The sequence below is a fragment of the Penaeus vannamei genome, chromosome 13 (assembly GCF_042767895.1).
Source record: "Penaeus vannamei isolate JL-2024 chromosome 13, ASM4276789v1, whole genome shotgun sequence".
Lineage (NCBI taxonomy): Eukaryota > Metazoa > Arthropoda > Malacostraca > Decapoda > Penaeidae > Penaeus > Penaeus vannamei.
In genome coordinates, this window is record NC_091561.1 from 27,255,563 (window position 1) to 27,261,199 (window position 5,637).

Sequence of the window (5,637 nt, forward strand, 5' to 3'; positions counted from 1 at the left end):
ATTAGGATGTTTTTGCAGGTGTACCGATGTAAATTTACATCCAGGTTGTTCAGTAGGAACTCGATAGGTTCTCCTTGCCACTGTGGCTTATAGCAAATACAGAACAAGACGGTTTCCTGAGTGGTAAACGAGTTTAAAAAACATAAGCTCCAAATAATCTGACATGGCGATTTCCAGGGGCTGAACAGAGAGTGCCTTACGGAAACAGACTGCGACACCACCAAAGGTACCACTAATTCTTTCCTCTCTGTGCTATTTCGAAAAAAAAAAACAGTTATTTGTCCGAAGTTCTCTGGGACTGATGGTTTTAGGAAAGTTTCCACAATGGCAATTATGTCAGGATTGTGTGGTATGACGTGGCTAAGTAATATTCGTCTGGAAACCTCTGACATTAGTTGAGAGGATGGTAAGATTGTCCGACCCTTTGCTGGAGTGGGACATTGAACCAGGGGCCATGAGGACTGAGTTGGATAATGAGGTGGGTGGACAGAGGTCAGTGACCAATCACCTGATGGTCTGTAGTGATGTGGCTTTTAAGCGTTTGAACGATCAGGGCATTATGGTGTTCAGATGCAAAATTCTGTAAAAAAAAAAAAAAAAAAATCCTGTCTTTCCTGATTAAGTTTTGTCCGGCACTCTTGAACTGTGCCCCCTACGGTGGCAGAAGTCACAGGATTTCTTTCTGTTGCAGGAGGCCTCTGAGTGACCCCTAGTTTTGCAGATCCTGCAGCTTAAAGGTCGCCTTCCACACTGAGGTACTGCACCTCGAATAAAGGGTGTATTGGATTTATGGGGATGTCGAGTGTGTTGGTTTTATGTCTATTAGGTTTGTTTTGTTGGTTGCCTGCATTTACTGAGGTTCGTGTAGCTGAGTTTGAAATTGCTGAACCACTCTGCACTTCACAAGCGCTCGACGACAGCGCTTGTGTAGAGTTGCTTTGCTGCAGGCCAGACTGATCTGAGCTGCACACTTCCTGCTGCTGCGAAAGGAAGTGAGCGTCGATCTTTTCGGGACGCGCAGTACAGGCAATTGATCTGACTTCTGGGGATGGAAGTGCAGTTGTCGAAGCAACAATGCTGTCAAAAAAGTTTAAATATATTGACAACAGCATCCCTTTTGCCCGCAATATCCTCTGTGGTGGTGGAGAGGAATTTCAGAAGCGAGTTCTTCCATGCCAGCTCACATTTTAGATTAAAAGTTATTTTAACTAGCTCCGTCGGCTCTGGCTGGAGAAGCTCCCGTTCCTCCTCAATGGCAGGAGACTCGTGCGTCTCAGTTTACTCTTCATCAGTATTTATGTGGGACACTTCGTCCAGGATGCCAATGGCTTGGCGTAGCCTTTGCACTTCTGTGCAGGTGAACTGTCTTCACCGAGGCACTGGGGATGGCAGATATTCGGGCAGTCTGATTGGGAACAGTTCACTTTGCCCTTGTTGGCAGTTGACTTACCACAAACAGCACACCACTCGCACAGTTCGTAGCCAGGCAGGCCCTCGGGTCGTGCAATCCGAGCGTGTTGACTCGGAATGCTTTGCATGTTCTTAATGAACTCACTCATGTACACACAATTAAAAAAATATGAAAACATTGAAAGTAACTTAAAAGCAGGAATATTGAATAAATAATCAATTGTTTTAAACCGTCAGTTGAACATAAAAGAACATTCACACTGTTACTAAAAGAAAATTGAATGTCTGCCAGACTTCATATATTAAAAGACAATGCACCCACACTTTACACGTCAGAGTAAATAAAGCTTACCCGCATTCAACAGGACAAGTGATATTAAATTAGTAAAATGAAATAAAATGAAATAAAGCACCCATAATTATAAAATCAAACGTCAAAAAAATACCCTGCCTGAGCCCGCGGGTTTTAACCGCCTGTTGGCGACGGATCCCTGGGTTGACTCGGGGCGCCCTTGTAAGGGAGGACCTAACCCTTTAAGCTGGCTTTGAGGAAGTCTGCAGTGCCACTCCACCTCAAGTGCTCTGCAAGTATGCTCACGTGCAAACCCCCCCCAATCCCTTGGCCTTTGTTGTCGTGGGGGGGCTTAGGAGACGGAGACTGAGACCCAATGCAGGGGAGATCCCTGCATTGGGTCTCAGTCTCCGTCTCCTAAGGGCCTCAGCCCTCGAGTCAAATAATTTTGCATGGTCTTTTCCCCTTCCAGCTTTTGTTTCCATCCCTTCTCCATCCCCTTATACTATCTACTTCCTAAGGCGTGAGAGCCGTGCTGAGAGGATGAAAGGCTGACCTTGTGCCAGTCCTGAACAGCCTGCGGGAACTATGGGCACGGTACACCCGACTAATCTAGCCCTTACATTTCACTAGCGATGGAGGTGGACCAGTTGATGCCTTTTATATAATCCAGGTTCCCCATGACCAGTAATGAAAATGTAATCCCTTTATTAGAGGCAATGAGGCTAGCCCCTTTATCAAATAGCCCCAACCCAGGCTCTCCTTTGACCACGGCTCCGAACACTGAAACCACTACCCACTCCTCAATGCCTACTAGTGCATTACCCACTCAAGCAGAAAATCAGTCTCCAGAAGACATTCCTACCCACCCAACTTCCTCAAATTCATCAACTCTAACCCCGCAACTTTCATTAAGCAACCAATCCTCCCTTATTACTACCTTGCAGCCTTATTCTCCATCATTCCGTAATACTCCCTCTTCTACACGTCCCTGACCATCCACCATCACCAACCCTACAGATATCTTAAATACTCTGTTTAGCCCAGGTAAATGGGACCGATTTTTCGTGATCCCTTCTACAGCTCCTTACTTATTACTTATCCTTCCTTTTAACTATTTTCAACCACATATGGACGTCAGGAAATTTTCCTTCTCATTGGCGAGATGCTCTTATCCTACCTTTCTTAAAACCCAATAAATCAGGTACCCTACCCCAAGATTACCGCCCCATAGCTCTAACTAGCTACTTCTGCAAACTACTAGAACGAATGGTTAACTTCCGCTTTATGTGGTATCTTGAATCTCATAATCTCCTTTCCCCTTCCCAGTTTGGTTTCCGACGTGCCTGAAGTACAGCAGACCCACTTGCCCATTTCGAAACATATATTACATCGGCATTTGCACGCCATGAATCCGTATTAGCCATATTCTTTGATCTAGAAAAAGCATATGATACCACATGGCGATACCATATCCTCCAACAATTGTCCTCCTTAGGTTTACGTGGAAACATGGGCGTTTTCATCAAATCCTTCCTTTCTAAACGTACCTTCCAGGTCAAATTTGCCTCTTCCACGTCATCATCCTTTCCTCAATTCGAAGGCGTCCCACAAGGAAGTGTGCTTAGTACCACTTTATTCCTTCTTGCTGTAAATGACATAGCCTCAGTACTACCACCAGGAGCCCGGGCATCACTATATGTTGATGACAACCATCCATGCATCTGGCACATCCATACCAGATCTCTGTCAATTCCTTCAGTCTGCAATAATATCAGTAACTTCTATACCTCTAAATCTTTCCCCATCCTTTTCTCTCGCTCACGTACGGTCCTCAAACCCCCACTCTTCTTATATAACGCTCCACTCCAATACCGTTCTTCTAGCAAATTCCTAGGCGTTATATTTGATTCCAAATTGTCCTGTCGAGACCATATCTTGTACATCAAAGAAAAAGCCCAACGCCGCCTCCGAATCTCACAAACTCTTTCATACCTCTCCTGGGGCTCAGATCGCAAAACTCTCCTCCATCTTCATGTTACTTTGATTCTCTCCACTCTAGATTATGGATGCCATATCTGCTCCTCTGCCTCAACCTCTCTTCTTGCTCACCTTGATACAATCCACCACACCACCTGGTCTCCGCTTAGCCCTAGGCGCCTTCCGCTCCTCTCCAGTTGAGAGCCTATATACTGAATCTGGCATGCCGTCCCTCTCTCGACGTCGAGCACTTCTCTCTCTTCGATGCTATGTTCGATTTCACCAATTTTCCCTTACCAAACTAACTATTCCACAATCCTTACTTCATACCTATACCTCTTCTCCACGTTTACCAACTCCTCTCCCCGTACGCATGGATACCCTCCTCTCCCATTCCCCCTTTCCTCACCTCCGACCTCTCCCACTTTCTGTCCATTCCATTCCTCTATGGCTTATACCTAACCCCTGTATTTGCTCCTCAGTTTTCCCTGACCCACCAAAATCAGATATCCTCCCCTCTATCCTTCTCACTCATTTCCTTGACCATGTCTCCATTCATTCCTCCAGCATTCATGTTTACACTGACAGTTCCAAATACATCTCAGGAGCTGGATTCGCAGTAATATTCCCAAACTGCACTTTCAAATACACCCTCCCTCCTGAATCTAGAGTCCTTACTACAGAACTGTATGCACTCCTTTTTGCCTTAAGACACATACTCATCCCCCTCTTCCTCTTTTACTATTTTTACTGACTCCCGTAACTCTTTAACCCTCATAAAGTCTATACACTCGACCAATCCCCTTGTCTGTAAGATCCAGAACTGGTTGTTCAATCTACTCACACGTCACAAATCTGTCAGATTTTGCTGGGTACCCAGCCATGTTGGAATCCCTGGCAATGAACAGGCAGATGCTCTTGCACGCTATGCCGCAATGTCCACATCACCTCAACTACGCTTCTCACATATCCCAGCTACGGATTATTACCCCCACTTTAAAACCTTCTTGTATACCCGTGGCAATCTTTTTGGTCAAGACTCCACAACAATAAATTACATACTGTAAAACCATCAATCTGCTCTTGGTCAGCTCCATTTCACAAAAACAGACGTTGGGAGACGGCCCTCGCACGCTTACGTATTGGCCACACTCGCCTAACACACGCCTATCTAATGTCACGCTCAGACCCGCCCTGTCCTCTATGTAATGTCCCTCTTTCAGTTCCACACATTCTCTTGTCCTGTCCACGCTTTTATACAGCACGTACCTCTGCTTTTCCACACCTATCCTTCCTTCACCGACCTCCCGACATATCAGACATCCTTACAGAATCCCACATCTTCTGCCTTGACAACCTGTTCTCATTCCTCAGACGCATAAATATCCTTCACTTGATCTAACTCCCTTACCTAAACCACCATAACCTTTTCCCCCATCTTCAATCTTTCAACACTACTCTAGGTAGTTGACACATAGCAACTATCACCTGACATCCCCACTTTACTATACCTTCCTATAGTGCTATATGACCTTAGATGTCTAGCACATTTATTTTAACCATTAACCATTCACGTGCAAAGCCTCGATCGGTTTGTCAGCCGTGACTATTGCAGAACCAACGAAGTGTAAGAGAAGCGATGGAAGGGTAAGTCTTCATTAATAAATGAGACATAAACTAAGCATCAATGAGACATCCAACCACTCTGAATAAAGGAGCTATAGGAGAGAAGTGGAGATGTTGTCATTAATGCCAAGCGATAGTTGGGTGCTTCGTTGTTTGAGAGAGGGGGGAGGTAGCCAACTTAGATGGCGAGCAACGGTTATCGTTGAAACGACAAAATGACAAATTACAAGGATTGATGTTTCTCAGGTAACAAGCCAGCAAGAGAATGACTGGATATTCATAAATGAATATGCCAAAAATCGCAAAAAACAAAGGCCTAGAAACATATG